The following is a 19,924-nucleotide window of genomic DNA, read 5'->3' as shown; positions in this document are numbered from 1 at the left end:
TATCAATGCAAAAATTCTCAAAAAAAAAAAAATACTGGCAAACTGAATCCAGCAGCATATCAAAAAGCTCGTCCACCACAATCAAGTTCGCTTCATCCCCAGGATGCAAGGTTGGTTCAGCATACACAAATTAATAAACATAATTCATTACATCAACAGAACTAAGGACAAAAACCACATGATTATCTCAGTAGATGCAGAAAAGGCCTTCGATATAATTCAACATTGCTTCATGTTAAAAACTCTCAATAAACTAGGTATTGATGGAACTCAAAATAATAAGAGCCAGTTATGACAGACCCACAGCCAATATGATATTGAATGGGCAAATGCTGGAAGCATTCCCTTGAAAACTGGCACAAGACAAGGATGCCCACTCTCACCGTTCTATTCAACATAGTATTGGTACTTCTGGCTAGGGCAATCAGGTAAGAGAAAGAAATAAAGGATATTCAATTAGGAAGAGAAGAAGTCAAACTGTCTCTGTTTCCAGATGACACATGATCCTATATCTAGAAAACCACATCGTCTCAGCCCAAAAGCTTCTTAAACTGATAAGCAACTTCAGCAAAATCTCAGGATACAAAATCAATGCACAAAAGTCAGAAGCATTCCTATAGACCAACAATAGACAAACAGAGAACTAAATTATGAATGAACCCTCATTCACAATTGCTACAAAGAGAGTAAAATACCAAGGAATATCGGTAACAAGGGAAGTGAAGGACCTCTTCAAGGAGAACTACAAACCACTGCTCAAGGAAATCAAAGAGGACAGAAACAAATGGAAAACGTTCCATGCTCATGGATAGGAAGAATTAATATCATGAAAATGGCCATACTGCCCAAAGTAATTTATAGATTCAATGCTATTTCTATTAAACTACCATTAATAGTCTTCACAAAATTACTTTAAAATTCATATGGAACCAAAAATGGAGCCCGTATAGCCAAGCCAATTTTAAGCAAAAAGAACAAAGCTGGAGGCATCATGCTACTCAACTTCACACTATACTACAAGTTTACAGTAACCAAAACAGCATGGTAGTGGTACAAAAACAGACACATAAACCAATGAAACAGAGAAGAGAGCTCAGAAATAAGACCACATGTCTACAACCATCTGATCTTTGACAAACTTGACAAAAACAAGCAATGGGTAAAAGATTCCCTATTTAATAAACGGTGCTGGAAGAACTTGCTAGCCATATGCAGAAAATTGAAACTGGAACCCTTCCTTACTCCTTATACAAAAATTAACTCAAGATGCATTAAAGACTTAAATGTAAAACCTCAAACTATAAAAACCCTAGAAGAAACAATACCACTCAGGACATAGGCATGGGCAAAGACTTCTTGATGAAAATGGCAAAAGCAATTGCAACAAAAGCAAAAATTGACAAATGGGATCTAATTAAACTAAAAAGCTTCTGCCAGCAAAGGAAATGATCATCAGAGTGAACAGACAACCTATGCAATGGGGGAAAAATTTCTGCAATGTGTTTATCTGACAATCTACAAGGAACTTAAACAATTTACAAGAAAAAAAACAACACCATTAAAAAGTAGCCAAAAGACATGAATGAACACTTTTCAAAAGAAGACATTTATGCAGCCAACAAACATATGGAAAAAAAGCTGAACGTTACTGATCATTAGAGAAATGCAACTCAAAACCACAATGAGATATTATGACTTTAGTCAGAATGGCAATTATTAAAAAGTTGAGAAACAAGAGATGCTGGCAAGGCTGTGGAGAAATAGGAATGCTTTTACACTGTTGATGGGAATGTAAATTAGTTCAACCATTGTGGAAGACAGTGTGGCGATTCCTCAAAGACCTAGGGCCAGAAATACCATTTGACCCAGCAATCCCATTACTGGGTACATACTCAAAGGAATATAAATTATTCCATTATAAAGATACATGCACTTGTATGTTCATTGCAGCACTATTCACAATAGCAAAGACATGGAATCAAGCCAAATGCCCATCAATGATAGACTGGATAAAGAAAATGTGGTACACATGCACCATGGAATCCTATGCACCCATAAAAAGGAACAAGATCATGTCCTTTGCAGAGACATGAATGGAACTGGAAGTCATTATCCTCAGAAAACTAACACAGGAACAGAAAACCAAACACCATATGTTCTCACTTATAAGTAAGAGCTGAGCAATGAGAACACATGGACATAGGGAGGGGAACAACACACAATGAGGTCTTTTTGGAGGTGGGTGAGTGGGGAGGGACAGCATCAGGATAAACAGCTAATGCATGAGGGGCTTAATACCTAGGTGATGGGTTAACAGGTGCAGCAAACCACCATGACACACGTTTACATATGTAACAAACATGCACATCCGCATGTCCTGTACATGCATCCTAGAACTTAAAATAAAATAAAATTAAAAAAAGAATCCTTCATTGTCCCAAAATAATTTTTATTCTCAAGAAGCCAAGCCCAAAACTAGAAGTTTATAGTCAAGAAAGTTGCCCATATAATACCTCATGTTCTGGCTCCCTTCTATGCATCCTCCTCTCCAAATACTCATGCCTGCCTCATCACCTACCTCTCTTCATTCCAGCCATATGTGAGGGTCGTAGGGAAAGAAAAGGAGGTAGGATGAGACAGAAGGATAATAAGACATTTCAAGACACACTAAAGTCTCCCTGGAGAGGTTAAAGCAGTGCACATATTCATATAATACAAGTGAAAACGCCTAAGAGATAAAAGAAATAATACGTAAGTGTAAAGATAACACAGTTTCTTCAAGCCAAAGGCTGATAAATGTGGGAACTTTGAAAAAGGCCACTGAGACACCTGTTAGAAGTTTTAATGTAGAGCATGATAAGCTGAGACACATTTTTAGATACTTTTACTCAGAGTCAGAGTTAATAAGATACAGAGCAAAATAGTCACAAAATTATTAGGAATTTCACCAAGGGGATGAGAATCAATGATATGGTTTGACTGTGTCCTCACCAAAATCTCTTGAATTGCAGCTCCCATAAGTCTCAAGTGTTGTGGGAGGGACCTGGTGGGAGGTAATTAAATCACGGGGGCAAGTTTTTCCTGTGCTATTCTCATGATAGTGAATAAGTCTCATGAGATCTGATGGTTTTATGAAGGGCAGTTCCCCTGCACATGCTCTCTTGCTTGCCGCCATGTAAGACTTGCGTTTGCTCCTCCTTCACCTTCTGCCATGATTGTGAGGCCTTCCTAGCCATGTGGAACTGAGTCCGTTAAACCTCTTTTTCTTTGTAAATTGCCCAGTCTGAGGTATTTCTTCATAGTAACATGAAAATGGACTAATACAATCATCATGATTTTTTTGCGGCAGGTAGAAAAAGAAAAGACACACAGATGCACACACACACATACAATATATAATATAGAAAATAATATTTTATAGGAAAATGGTAGAGGATATGATGAAAGTAGGAACAATATAAAGAAAATTTAAAATTTCCTCCTTAGTTTGAATAGTGGGGGTGGGGAGAGAGCAAGGGAAAGACTATTGTTTCTTAAAATTATTGATTTTAATTTATATGTAGGTAGTAATGCAACCTCTGGCCTATCTTCAAGAAGATGACACTTTTCTCCGGATTTGTAGAGGACTGTGCTATTGATAAAACAGTTTCAACTGGTAAAATATTTAGTTAGTCTAATTAAGTGACTAGCTGAGCAACTTTTAGACAGTGTATTGGCAGTTGGCATTAGATTAATTGTATATTTGGGTTGAATTCGAATACACTGTGTACTGGTTAATATAAAGCTACTGCAAATTTTAGTATCACATGAAAGTACTGAGCAAAATGGTGAAGGCATTCTGTATTTGATATCTAAGCTATTAGAGATAAAAAGAAATGTGAAGCTCATTCAGTTTAGTTTCTCAATTTACAAGTTAAAAACTGAAGCTAATTACAATTCTGAAATTTTACAAGTAAGATATATTCTATTATACCAAGGAAGAATAGAACACAGGGCCCCTGAATTCTCATCAAGTATTCATTCTGTCATTCCTTCCCTATTTCTTGTCTAAAGTAATCAGAATCTCTAACAAAAATCGTTACGACTAAACTTAGTTCCCTAGAAGTACATAATTTACCTCTACTCCTCTTAAATGAATATACAAACATTCATGAATATGTAAGATATTTTTACTTTTCAAAAATAACTTATTTTGATATAGGAACATAATAAGGTTAAGTGATGATTAAACATTTATTATATTTCATTTGAGTCCAAAATGAAAGTTCATGTAAAAATTTTTAAATATATTTAACAATGATGATAAAATCATAGAGATTTAACACCTTTTTAGAAAATAATATATTTTAAAACAGGATAAAAATTATTTTCTCATTTGCATTGCTTTTAAAAAGTTATAATTACATTTATTGAAAAGATGTTTTTATGCAAAGAGGAGCTAATTTAAAGACAATGTATAATTAGAGTTCATTTATTTGTATTTACGCACAAGCACATGTTTATTTATATTTGTATTTATTTATTGGCTTGACTCCCCTTGATCTCAGACATAGAATAGTGTCAGGGAAAGCTATATAAAAGTTCAGGATAATGATCGTAATGGACAAGCACAGTTCAATATATTTTGCTATTTTATGTGTGTGTGTATGTGTGTATATACACACATATGCATATATACACACACATACAATAGTAATATATACATATACTGTAGATATGTATGTGTATACATATGCACATACTACATAAATATATAGTATATATTTTACTATTGCCACTTGGTCTAAGAAATGATATTAGACTCAGGTGTATAACCAAAGCCATTATATTCTTTTCAAGGGATTTTTCTATATATTATATTAAAATTGTATACATGTTCTGAAATAAAAGTAAGAAAGTTGTCCCAAATTAATCTTCATGTCTGTGATTTAACCATCTCCCAATCAACTGTCAGCCCCTGCAGACTGTATCTTGACTCATGGGTCTGTTCTGCAGAGCAGGGTAATTGGTGGGGATAAGAATAAGATCAATGAGCTAGGCCTAGTTTGGAAAGAACTACCAATGGCCTGATGGGAGAAAATAAATTGATATTCAGAAGAACAGGGCACTAAAATGAGATAACAGTGCCTGAGACAGAGAATTTGGTAAGAATTGGTGTGTTCTGCATTTTGTAATGCAGCAAGGAAGGAAAGGAATTTTGAGAGAAATTGCTTTATGTGTATGGATTTGAGAGAAATGAAAAGCAAGATTTAAAAATTTTTTGACTATGCATTATCCCCTGTGAAATTTTTCTTGAGTGATTGCAGGAAATAAATTTATTTTTATTCAAATCGGAGGCCAGATTGTTTTGTCTAACTTATTCTATGTAATCTACATATTTTAGCATTTTCTACCAGTCAGATGACACATGTGCCTAAACACTTTCCTTTTATATATTTCTTAGTTATTATGTTCTACAGCACTCTATTTTTTGGTAAGGAATATTTCAAAGCTTTTTAAAAAGGAGCTGTCAAACTGACATGAAATAAATATATTTTTAAAGGAATTACTTAGGAAGTCCTTAAGGGAAGAGGTATAATAGGTTTTTGTATGAACAACATATTTTGATTGTGTAAGGGCTGCTTCCCTATTCAAGTTGTCTATATGTATGGCTGCAGAAGCAAATGTGTGCCCAGGAATGGTTAAAACTTGAAGGCAAGTCATTTTGGCAAGTCATTATATTAGGCACTCAGCACTTTGAGATTTGTTAATCTTGAGCTATCTTCTTTTGGGTAAAATAAATAATAACTTGTATGTTGTCAGAATGAGAAAAAAAGAGCTCCACCTAAATGAACTCTCTGAAGTTGAATTGGAACCCCAAGTATTAGAGGTGGGGCCTGGTGGGAGGTAATTGGATCATGGAGGCAGTTTCTGAGGTTTTAGCAGCATCCGCCTAGTGCTGTCTCATGATAAAATTCTCACGGGATCTGCATGTCCCCCACTCTCCCGCCACCATGGGAAGATGTACTTGCTTCCCCTTCATCCTTCTGCTATCATTGTAAGTTTCCTGAGGCCTCCCAATGATGCTTCCTGTATAACCTGTGATTCCAAGTCAATTAAACCTCTTTTCTTTATAAATTACCCGGTCTCAGGTAGTTCTTTCTAGCAGTGTGAGAATGAACTAATACAACTGCTAACCAGCTTGCACCTCCTTAACCCAATCTAACTGCACCAGAAGCCAGGAAATATAGCCTTTCTCAGGTCCCAGAAGAAGGAAATCTGATTATTTATAAGATCTAGACAGACTCTAACATATCCTGACTTTGGTTCTGGAAAGGAAGGATTAATCCTGAAGGGACAAGCTATAGAAGTCACTGAGAGCTGGAAGAAGTGGGGATCAAGTGGAAGCTGAAAGAAGTGGGAATCAAGCTAAGGAAGAACACCTGGGCATCAGCAAAGCAGGGAACCACCAGATAATCTTCTATTAATATATTGGCAAATGCTTGATGGGGCAAGGTGTAAAAAGGTGTGCTCTGAAAGTCCTGAGAGAACACAGACTTACCAAAAGGAAGCCTTCAAAAGTTGTTAGAGAAGCAAAATATTAAAGCTTGTTATGATTAAATTTACTTTTATTCATCTGGACCTGGGCAATATGTGAAGGTCTCAATAATATTAACCATATGTTTAAAATTTTCTTTCTAACTTGATGTCCTATAACCTCCTTACTGCTGATACGTAATTATAAATACTTGTTTCTTTTTACCCCCAATTCCATCCTAGTCCAACCCAACTTCTATTGAGTAGTCTCCAATTTGTAGCCCTGGTTCTTTCCCTGTACTTCTATAATCCATTGTTAACAGTAAAAACAGAATAATCTTTTATAAACAAAATTCAGACTCTCTGTGTTCCTAACTAAACACACCCTTCTATGGCCTCTCTACCTGCCAAACTCTATTCTATGTGCTCTACAAATTTTAACTTGTTTAATTCTCACAACAACCCTCTAAGGCAGATGCTATTGTCACCTACATTTTGCAAGGAGGAAATTGAGGTGCAGAGAAGTTAAATAGCTTTTCCATAACACATAGCTAGAAAACAGTAGAGCTGGGATCTGAACTCAGGTAGGCTGGCTCCAGAAGCCATGGATTTAACACTAGCTCTATGCTGCCACATTCCCAGTTAAAGCCCTCAACAGCTTCTCTTAATGCCCAGAATTAATTTCTTACTGTGATCCTACATAATCTGACCTGTGATGATCTTCCCAAGCTCATCTCTTACCATATCCCTCTTGCCTACAATGTTGTAACCACACTGGCCTTTCTTTTCCTGCTACAAGCTGAATACTTTCAGCCTGAAGGTTCTTGCATTGGCTCTTTTTTCTGCTGTAATAGCTACACCTTCAATACTGCATAACTGGCTTCCCCTTGGCCTTCAGAGCCCAATTTAAATGTTAGCTCCTAACAGAAGCCTTCATTATCACCAACTGAAGGAAGCCCCACTGTTAATGCTTAATACAACTCATTTTACATTTCTCTGTGGAAAGTGCAACTCTCCCTGATATTTTACATATTTGTAAATTAATTTACTATTTTTTTCTCTCCCATGAGAATGAGAGCTACATGAGAACAGGGATTTTGTCTCATTTACTACTATAGTACCAAGAATATTGCTTTTCTACATTTCATATGTCAAAAAAATATAAATTATAATATTTATTTGGCACTTTGGGGTAAATTGGAGATTTAATGCATTTATTTGGGACTTAACTGATAAAATTATTATACTTATTATATTATGTAATTTTAAGAAAATAGAATAAAAATGCTAGTTTTCACATTAAATATTAAGCTTATATGAAGTTTTAAAATGCAACCCTTATAAACTTTTAACGTAAAATATGAGCAGGCTTTCCCAAACATACTTTCTTATATTAGGCTTTGTGCTTGAAATAGCTGAAAAATTTCTGATGACTTTTTAATGATTATATCTTTATATTCTTGATAATATCAGTGAGAAACTTTCCCAAAAGTAGATGCTAAAAAATTATCAACAGAGGAATGTATTCATAGTAACTAACAGATATTTCTTACTTTCATGGATAGACAGTGTGGGGATTTCTTGGTATAATGCAAATGTACTTAAGATTCAGATTTTTTCATTTCCAGTGTTTCAGAATAATGAAGAAGCTATAGTTTACAAAACTTTTATGCATCATCATCCTCCTAAGCTAGCCAGGATGCTATTGGCAAGGGCATATATGCCTCAAATGAACATAAGCACCAGATATATGTGAAGACAGACATTCAGTGGGGTCACTTGGTGCTCTACTCCTTAGGAAGCCTCGCCTACTTATTTTGCTTCCCTTTCCTTGATAAGCCTCAGGTTGGGCTGCACATTTTTCAGCATGGCTCCCAGAAACACAAACTCTTTATTATTTCAATGGGTCTGATATTCACGATGAGTAGAGAAGAGTTCGGCAATGGACTGTCCACATGGTAGATTTTGTCCTTGGCCATGCTCAGTAAGCAGAAAAAATTAATGAGTGCTGGATGCTACTGCTCATTCAGTCTTTATGAAATGAACATGGGGTGCACCTCTGAGGAGTCACTGAGGAGGGTACTCAGCAATGACTACTGGCTACAGTGAGCTATGACCTCTCAGAGGGCTAAGAGGAGGATTATTTTTTAGGCAGGCCATTTGCAACATGAGAAACTTTGTTTAGAAACTTGTACCTCAAAGTGTGCTCCATACTAGCATCATCCACATCAGTTTGGAGTTTGTAAGAAATGCAGGATCTTAGTCCCTGTCCCAGTGGGTCTGAATCTGCATTTTAATAAAATCCCCTCATAATAATATACACCTTAAAGTTTGAGAAGCTCTGTTTTGGAGCACTATGTAGATCAGAGTTGAGTTGGCAATTAATGTTTGTAGAATAATATTGTATGAATTATATGATGAAAGTGCAGATAACTAAATGGATATTGCAATGTTTTATGTTATTTTTAAGAAATTTCACCATGATTCACACTTATATACATATACAAAGTTTATTTGAAAATGACACGCAAAATGAAAATGACTGTGAGTGGGACAAATCTTGTCACAATGGTGCTACTTACAGTTTTTATATGAGTTATATAAATAACCAAGTCATTACTATTTGCTTTGTCTACTCTTCTTTCTGAAAAAATACATGCCAGCCTGCCTCCTGTGCTTTTTGACATGTTTCTGCATATAACATGTGTATATATTAAATGCACATAATACACGTAACTATAATATATAAGTGCATCTCAGACTGGCTCAAAGTAATATCAATAATTTTTAAAAATCCCTATTCAATTTGCTTACTTCCACAATTTGCTTATTTTATAAAACATCCATTTTTTTTCCAGCTTTTCCTGTCTTACCTCCTCCCCATTTCCAAACTGGCCTTAGAAATGAATATTCCAGTAATTGAGCCATCAAATATTTGCAACTTCAGGCTGTTCCGGGACTTTCACAGTACTTCAAAGGTCAATCAGAGTTAAAGGAAATTGTTAAGCTTCGTTTTGGGTAAATCAGCACAAAAATCATTTTTTCGCTGTTTTTACTTTCTCACTGGTATTCCAGATTATGTTTATTAGTTATCACTGGGGCTTTTCCAAAATGAATTATAAGTTATACTGTCTGGTTAATTCTGTTAACTCTTCACAAGCATGTACTGGCCATCCACTGCAGGTACAACATTTATCTAGGATGCTCAACTTGGCAGGACGTTATAGGTTATGTTACAGAAACAAAGAATCCCCAAATCTTACTAGTATATCAAAGGGATTGTTGATTTCTCACTAAGAGTACATATATGCATCACAGATTGACAGTAAAGTCTACCATTGTAGTCATTCAAGGACCCAAGCTGATAGAGGCTCTGTCTTCATACTTGTATCTCATGGCAGGAGATGGGAATGAAGTGATCCATCAATTAGCTCTGAAAGCTTATGCTTTTAAACGAGATATATATATATATATATATATATATATATATATATATATATCACTTCTGTTACATTTTATCGTCTAAAGCAAGTCATAAAGCTGTGCCTAATTTAAAAAAAATTGAGAAAGTGCAATCCTACCATGTGTCCAACAAAATAGAACCATGTATGTACAGCCTTAAGGAGAAACTAAATTACACAAACACCAACTATTTTTCCAAGACCTTAGAAGCCAGTTGCAGAATAGAACATATATGTAAGAATTTATGTAAACAGAGTTGAATGTCAAGTAAAATATGTTCCATGATGTGGTACTGTAAAAAAAGTATTTAAGAAGTTCAGAGATAGAAGAGAGAGATGTGGATGGGTGAGTAAAGAAAGTAGGTGAACAAGGTGAGATTATATATAAATTATTAGATTCAGAGAGGGAAATGGAAGGAATAAGAATATTCATGATTGTATCCAAATTGGATGAAGCAGTCGTGGGGTGCAAAGCTACTAGAAAGTGGATCTGAGTTGACCTGAAAAAAAAGCATTAAAAATACTTGTTCCACTAGAAGCAAAGAGTTCCTTTTAGGTGACATAAGGTGAACGTGGATAAACAGAGCAGGAACAGGTTATGAAGAGCCTTGAATGCCAGACTAAGATGTATGCACACGGTCTTTTTTATGGCCATCTTTGGACCTCTCACTTTTACCTCCTTTTTAGCCTTTTGGTGAGGGACCACCACATTGCAATTTATTGATGATCAACATTACATACTTATTGAGAAATAGAGACCGGGGAACCATGTGGAGCTTTATTACACATGTGGGTTATATAAGCATTTGCAATGCTCTTCGTGGAATGTAGGTGCTATAATAGAATTTAAGAAGAAAGAAGTGGCCACAAAGTCAGTCTGACTTTGAACATGTTGGGGTCACTAGAAACAATGCAAAGGCCAAACAAAGCAAAAACTCTAGTGGTTTCAATGAAATATTTTACTGGCAATGTTTCATCAGAGCTGCAGGGAACAGGCTTCTTGCATCAAATAACAGGGAGAAACAGGAATTCTGGGAAAAGTCAAGCTCTAGATTTCAGAAGTCCTATAGTCTAGTGGCAGAGAGCCCATATTAGCAATGCGATTGTAGAAAATTCCTTTGTTTTTATGAATATCAGTTTCCCTATTTGCAAAAATCAAACATGCTGGATTGATAATTCTCAAGGTTATAAGTTTAAATATTTTTTGTTTGGGTTCACCAATAAACAGGTATTAAAAATAAAATGGCATGAATCAGTATCAATACACTAAAAGATAAAGTTTTGGGGATTGGGAAACTTATTTAGCAGTTAAGAAAATACATAACAAGATAACTACCTATGCCAGATAACTAATCATGTCAAACTGTTATGTATCACTGTTAAAAGCAATATTAATGATAGTTTAGAGGATGGAATCTTGCTATGGGACTTAAAACTGTCTTGCCCATCATCACCACCATCTTGCTTTGTGACTGGGTAAGTTACCAAAGGCAAACCACCTGTCTCATATAGTTGGGTAAGAGTCAGTTTTTAATTAGCTGCCCTCCAGAAAGACAGCATAAAATAAGCACATATTAAAGAATGCTGGATTTTCTCTTTTGCTGTTATTTTTGCCAGCTTCACCTTATTGTTACATATACCCCATGATTTTGTCTTCAGCTTCTTCAGTTAGATTTCCATGTGGTGCTTATACTTCTGATACCTTCTGGCTAGAGTTTACTGCTCTGTAGTTTTCTATGAGAATGTGACACTGAAGTCCATTTTGGAGACAAAGACTAACTCAAATAAGATAAAAGATAGGGGAGCCTTCCTCTGTCATTTAAAAATAAACTCAGTGATTTTTCATGCATCCTGCTGCTTTGGTAAGTGTTCAGAGAAAGAATTTCACCAAATCTTGGCTTAAAATCTACCCAGAATAGACCAAGCAATTCCCTAGTGAGACGTACTGATCTTAGATGTTCTGTTGGTTGCTGACAATTCTAACTTTAACCCTTTATCATCTCAGTGAAAACTGAAGTCTCCTCTGGCAAAGGGTAGCATATTATGGAATTCTTTATACCTGGTGTTCTAGGTAAGCCCAGAGAGTAAAACTTTGATCAGGATTTTAATGTTATGCAAATCATTCGATCAACCATATTTTTTGCAACAGGAATTCTAAACTTCAAGGCAAGAAAAGATGTTGTTTTTCTGGGCTTTTAATTAATTAGCTAAATTTAAAAATTAACTTTGCTTCACCATCACCTTAGATACATTAATTTTGTACTCTCTCTATGATCCACCTTCCTGCATCATTTTTAAACAGATACAGAATTGTATCAGTGTATAGATTGAATTTGTTTAATTCATTGTAATTAGGACTCCCTAAGGAACTTAGAGCCCTGACTGAGCTCAGCATTCTTGGCTCTATTTTGGGAAGCCAAAATGAAGGAATGCTTCCAATAGAGTTTGGAGTCTTGTTCTGTCCATGCTACTCAGAAGTCTGTATGGAAATCTGAGAGTCACCTTGCAATCTTCTAGTTTACTCAGCCTGCCATCTCATGTCCCAGTGACCAAAGACTTTTGGATGAAATCCCACCTTTCTGCCTCTCCTCCAGTCATTCCATACTCATTTATCTCCTAGATTCCTGCAGCACCCTTCTAACTATTCTGCCTTTCTCCCAACTCGCTTCTCTCCCCTTCACCTTTCTCTCACAACCACTCCTCCAAGTTTGCTTGAGATCATCTGCACCTACCCTCGGAAGTCTTTTCTGTACCCTCCAGCCTAAGTTTTATTAGCTGCTGAGCATAACTCCTGGGAACCTTGTGCTTTCCATAGTCATAGCACTTTTGACATAGTACAGTATACAAGATCTCTCTGTTCTTCACTGGGCCAGAAGCTACTGGAGGTAAGAGGTGTTATTTCCTTTGGCTCTTTAAGGCTCCCTAATAAGTATTTGTTGGATGGATATCAGAATAAATATGTGATTAATAAATTAATTAAAGAAATGGAAATATAGGAAGTTGGTCATCTAGGTCATACTCTAAATCAAGAAACTTTAACAGATTTCTGTCAAATGCTTGTCCAGGTTTCTAATTATTTAAGATGCAGTTCCATGTCATGGTTGGATAACAGCAAATACACTATTATGAAGCATACCTACTACTATGCTGTTTGACTCAGCTATTTTATATACAATAGTAGCCAACAGTGCATTTGGTGTGTTGAAAATCCTGCAATAGGCATTGAATGGAAATCTCAAATGTGCAGATGTTAGGAAACAGGAGAAAAAAGCTCCCATACTCTATTACAAAATCCTAAGTCAATTTTTAGAATAGAAAAAAAATATAAATTTCCTTCTTTTCTGCATGAAAATAGCAAGATTTTTTTGGTTCGTTCTCTTTCTTGACCATGAAATTTTGATTGATATGCTAACTCTGAAATTGGTGACCCAGGTAATCTGTAAAACTTTTCCTCTGGTGAAAACTCTGGTGGAGTCTTTTTGGATCTTTCCTGTTGGAAACAAAAGAAAAAAATTTCTTCTTCTAGTGGACTTAAATTATAAAGTCTTGGTTCCAGCTTCACTTTTGGCAGATCTCTAATACGCAAGCATATTTACAAGGTCTAAAATAGTAGTCATGTTGCTTATCTTTAAGAATGTGAGCATACTAACATATATAGTCATAATTATGTGGATTCTGTTGTGTGTAAAGAAAGAGAATGCCTACTGCAAATGAAAAACACCCTGATCTTTTTCTTAGTTATGCTCAAATAATACTCAGAATCCTTCAGGTTGGCAGGTTTACATACAACATGATTTATATACAAAATGACCTTTGTCTTTGTCTTAATTTTTTTTTCTAATGAGTTAGAGATGGGTGTAAGTTTAGTTCCCTTTAGGACATATTAGTCCTCTTTTTTTTTTTTTTTTTTTTTTTTTTTTTTGAGACGGGGTCTCGCTCTGTAGCCCAGGCTGGAGTACTGTGACCCGATCTCGGCTCACTGCAAGCTCAGCCTCCCGGCTTCACACCATTCTCCTGCCTCAGCCTCCTGAGTGGCTGGGACTGCAGGCGCCCGCCACCACGCCTGGCTAATTTTTTTGTATTTTTAGTAGAGATGGGGTTTCACTGTGTTAGCCAGGATGGTCTCGATCTCCTGACCTCATGATCCACCCACCTCAGCCTCCCAAAGTGCTGGGATTACAGTCATGAGCCACTGTGCCCGGCCATTAGTCCTCCTCTTAATGATCAAATCAGCCTACTTATATTCATACCCAGGATGTGGGCATCTACATTAAGAGTAAGTTTTATTTCTTAAAAGCCACACCAAAATCATAGTCAAAAACTAAGAATGTATCAAAAGACATATGCCCCCCCAACTACATTAAAGAATATTTGAGTCCTAGTATATCTCTTTTGAAACTACTGCTCTAAATGTAATAGCTGACTCTAATGATACTTCCTGTGGATACAAAAGGATTTTTGTCAAAGAACATTATTCTAATCATTGCATTTTGAACAAATGGAAAACAGGCAGGCAGTATTATATGAAATCAAGTTCTCATTCATATTGAGGACAATCACCTACGTTCTTAGTGATAAGAGCCATAAATGTGCAAATTCAGATAGTCAGGTACCCTGTGATGCCAAATTAAACAAGATACCACCTCCTCAGGGTAATATCCCTACCCTATTTGAGCATTAGGCATTGGCTGGAACACTTCCATTTGTCAGTTCAAAAAATACAGCAGTAAAATGAATTTTAAACAAATTAAATTATACTGAGTGATGGAAGGGTGATGAAAGCCAAGAGCAGAGTGATTCTATTTCCACATTTAAATCACAACATACAACAGCTGGTCCATGACTAAATACTTCTCACCTATAAGGACGACAGGCAAATGGAGAAAACGTCAGCTGGTAATTCCCATTTCCCACTTATTGCAGCAGAGCATGATTTAAAAGATGTGCTCTGGGAAGTGTGCATAGATGTAACTGAAACAAAAAAAGAAAATGGGTGTGTTTGATGTTTAAACAAAATTAAATGCAATTCTTCTCTAAAGGAACTTTTTAATTTGTCTTGAATATAAAAATACACATTACGTCTCTATAAATAGAAGATGCAAAATGATTTATAACTACTTGATCACAGAGCTTTCTCTTTGAGAAAAATTTACATTTTGGAAATTTTGGAAATGGAAACATTGGAATGAAATTGTTGGAATGAAAATGTTTACAGCTGTGTAGCTGTAAATTAAGAATAAAAGTTCAAGATCTTCTTCCTGCCTAAGAAACTGATTTACCAAATTGTCACAAAAAAAGCCTCAGATTTCTCTTTATGTTAACTCCGGATCTTAAAATTTTCCCTCTTTTCTCAAAATAAAAAAGGAAAGATTAATAAAACAGTCCCGATAGAATCACTACGACGGGCAATACAACCACATTTTGTTTTTTTAAGAGAGTTCTTATTCTTAGAGAGTATCATTTTGTTACAGGTAGTTAGGCATGAGCAGGGCAGAAGAGGGCTGTTCCCCCACCCACTAGAAATGTTGGGTGATGGTTCGGCAATTATCGCATTGCCTCTCTAAAAATGATAATTGAGAAGCCAGGGAGAGGCAATCTCCTGATGGTCCATACCTGTTAACGTTAAAAGTGTTAATTGAAAGCAGACCCCAGGGAGATGCAGCTTCTTGGGCATGCATGTTAAGAGACAAAATGGCGAAGTATGACATTTCGGGGCACATTCCACTGGAAAAAGGAAAAAAAGGCTCAGATGGGCATATGTGTCACTCTCTAAACACACCGTGCATGATCAATTCCAAAAGGTAAGGGAAGCACTGCGCATGCGGAAGTCCCACCCTAGGGGAAGTATCATGGAAAAGAGACCATCCTGTAAAGTCCCGGGATCAAGGTGAAAGGGGCTCTTTTCTCTCTTTGACCTTCAGGTGCCCAGTTGGATCTCTTCCAAAGGTTCTGTCCTTTCTTTCCTGTTCTATAGACTTTTTAGAAAACTTCCACTCCTGTTCTGAAACTTGCCTCTATCTCTTTTTCTGCTTTATTCCCCTTAGTCGAATTCTTGCTTCTGAGGAGGCAAGAAGTGAAGTTGCCATGGACCCATACGAATAGGCAACCATTAACTAGGGGTAACTTGAATCTCAGCCACTGGTAACAGTTTCAAATTTATACTCTATGTTTTTCCAATTTTAGATTGCTGGTAGTGCATAAGCAAGTGCTCTTAATGGGTCATTCTTCAATTTCCTTCATTATTTGGAGTGGATTATGAATAATCACTTCATTCAAGGAGGATTGGACACATACCACAATGAGTACCATTAACCTCTACAATATTAATCTCATTTTTAGCTCAAAATAAACACTTGGCCCATTTCAATTATGACAGTAAATTGCTCATGAAGTTAAAGTTAACACTGTTCCAAACTACTCTTTTATTTTTAAATTATTGCTGCTACCAATTGACAAAATTTATGTGAATTACAACTAGTGAATAACTAAGTAATAGAAACAATATTTATCAAAGTCTTTGGCTACTGCTAGTTTCAGTTTGCATCATTCTTTGAAACTTAGTACATTGTGCTTATACTGACCAGTCACTTAATCAGTAAGATGTGAGTGAAAGCTTAAACAGGATGACTGCACCTGCCTCAGCTCCCAGGAATTGTTATATTTTAACAAGCAAGCAGTTAAGTATATTTTACTTAAAATCAGTTTTGATAACTAAAGAGCCCAACCTAACCAAATACCTATAAAGTTAAACTACTGAATATGTGTTACAAGAGATAACAAATAAGCACTTTGAGGAAATGTATCCCAAGTTTGTAGAAAATTGCCCTTATTTGCATTGGCCTTTTCCAGCATACTACACATAGGAATTAGCAAGACCAAGTAACATTTGTAAGAACACCAAGTTCCTCTTACGGACAGAATGAATGTGCTTGGCATATACACCACTGCATGAAGATATACAAATTAAACACACACACAATTAGGACCATCCGATTTAACTTGAATCAAAAAGAAAAGACATAGAACTGATTAAAAAGTGACAGATTGTATTAATCCAGTTTTAAATGAATGAAAAATAACTGGAAAAATTAATATTTACACTATTTTGTTTACTTCTCTGATCATCCTTTGTAGATAAAATATATTAAAAAGAGTTTCTAATTGAGACTGTTCTGATTAGTTGATTGCCAGGTTTTCAACTTACTACGCCTTGTACATAAACAAAATAGCCAATCAGTCTCAGGAATGATGGCTTCAAATAGATTTGTGGGATCGATTTGAGAGAAATTTAAATTCCACACACAAGGGCCTGCTGGTAGAGAAATTTACCCTTTGCCAAATATTCATGTGCATCTCCTCACTTTCTGCCTTTGAGAGGTTAGGCATTGCGTGTGGTAAGTTCTGGCTTATGAATTATGATATAAAAGTGGCATTGGTCTTGTTTTACTAAAACATTCAGGAGAAGCTCTCTAAGCAGCCTTGTTACCTCATGTCGAGATGTCCAAGCATCTGTCTACCTGGGTTTTGGGTGGCAAAGCCCTCATATTTGTGTAATATGAGCAAAAAATAAACTTTTATTTTGATAAACAATTGAGATTTGGGAGTTACTTTGGCATGGTCTAGTCTACCTCAACTAAAGTACGGCCTGTATACCTTTGCCTAAAGTTCTCTAGTGCACAAAGAAAGAAGGCAAGAGGACCCAACTTACAAACTAATTGTTTTCAATTTTACTTGATTTATTGAGTGACAAGTATCTGCCAGGCCCTGTGATAGATGCCATTGATGTAAATATCCAAGAAATAGCCTCTAATGCCCAAGATCTCATAGGCTAGGGTAGAAGCCAAAGACTTAAACAGACCAGATATATCAAGATCAGTAGAGGTATGCACCGGATGCTATGAGAAGAAAGTCACCTAACCCAAATGAGACTAATCAGGAAATATATCCTGGTGGAGGTACGTATTAGTCAGTATTCTCTAGAGGGACAGAATTAATTATATATATATATGAATTATATATATATATTCATATATATAATTCATATATATAATTCATATATATTCATATATATTATTCATTCATATATATTATTCATATATATTATTCATTCATATATATTATTCATATATATTATTCATTCATATATATTATTCATTCATATATATTATTCATTCATATATAATATATATACTTATATATAATATAAAATATATATATAGGAGTTTATTATTAACTTACACAATCACAAGGTGCCACCATAGGCTGTCTGCAAGCTTGTGGAGCAAGAAGAGCCCTGTTTCAAAACTGAAGAACTTAGAGTCCAATGTTTGAAAGCAGGAAGCGTCCAGTACGGCAGAAAGATGTAGGCTAGGAGGCTAGGCCAGTCTCGCCTTTTCACATTTTTCTGCCTGCTTTATATTCTCTATCAGCTGATTAGACGGTGCCCACCAGATTAAGGGTGGGTCTGCCTTCCCCAGGCCATGGACTCAAATGTTAATCTCCTTTGGCAACACCCTCACAGACACACCCAGGATCAATACTTTGTATCCTTCAATCCAATCAAGTTGACACTTGGTATTAACCATCAGAAGTACACCCCTTGTCAACTTGAACCTATACACATCTCATGATGTGTGTATGTATGTGTACATAATCTTCAAATAAAGACAATAATAAGGTCATAATTGCACCTAACATAATACAACCATTGTTCATACAACCAGAAACACACCAATCCCCAACCCAAATCCTATCACATAAAGTTAACAGTACTTAAATGCTGATATGAAGTCAATAAATCTGATGTCACATAACAGAAAAGGAAATAAAATGAAGATATTTTCTTAGTACAAGTGTATACATGCACAAACATTTTTTAACAAAAGAAGTAGCAAATTCTCATGACAGCTACAATCCTCATTTCTGCAGCTGGTCATGTGGTTGTAGCTGGTATTGATAACTACCTTCTTCTACTACCCATTCTGTATTCCACTGCCTTCAGCAAGCACCTCAGCAGGTCGTGATTTTTTTTTGTCCTGGTGGAGTGACCCAAACCTTCATTCCTGAGGGGTCTGGGCCATTTGTAGTCCTGCCTGGATTGAGCTGTTGTAGTTTCCTATTGACCTTAATCACAGGTCATGGTGATACTAAAAGAGGCCGTAATGGATCTCCTGTATTCTGTGCATACTCTTCCTTACCTCCACTGTGGAGTAGTAGACTGATTCATCTTGATAGTCCGTGCCAGTCACCCCAACCAACACTGTAACTCCCTTCTTAGCCTGTTGACTTAAAGGTAGGAGGAGCCCAAGGTGTCCAGGGACAATCTTAACTTCCAGTTTAATGGAATCATTGTTGTGTCACCTGGTGGCCACGTTCCTCACTCTGGACCTAAGACTTCTAGGCCAGCAGAACATAATGTTCCAGGAACAGGAAGCAAAAATTTTGCTAGTGGATCACTAGGGGTGATGGTGAGTGGTGCCACTTCCACTCTCACCCCTTAAATCCCAGACACATGATTCCTGGCTATGGGAGAAACAGTACCATATATTGGATGCTGATTCAGAGAATACATGGCCTTCTGGAGAACTTTGCCCCAGCCCTGCAAAGTATTGTCACCTAGTTGGCATTGTAATTGTGACTTAAAAAGGCCATTCTACTGTTCTATCAATCCAGCTGCTTCAGGATGATGGGGAACATGGTAAAACCAGTGAATTCCATGAGCATGAGCCCATTGCTCCACTTCTTTAGCCGTAAAGTGAGTGCCTTGGTCAGAGACAATGCTATGTGGAATACCATGACAGTGGATAAGGCATTCCATGAATCCATGGATGATAGTCTTGGCAGAAGCATTGCGTGCAGCATAGGCAAACCCACATCTGGAGAAAGTGTCTATTCCAGTGAGGACAAACCTCTGCCCTTTCCATGATGAAAGAAGTCCAGTATAATCA

The sequence above is a fragment of the Pan troglodytes genome, chromosome 4 (genome assembly GCF_028858775.2).
Source record: "Pan troglodytes isolate AG18354 chromosome 4, NHGRI_mPanTro3-v2.0_pri, whole genome shotgun sequence".
Lineage (NCBI taxonomy): Eukaryota > Metazoa > Chordata > Mammalia > Primates > Hominidae > Pan > Pan troglodytes.
The sequence above is the reverse complement of the archived record's forward strand: the minus strand, read 5'-3'. Positions refer to the sequence as shown.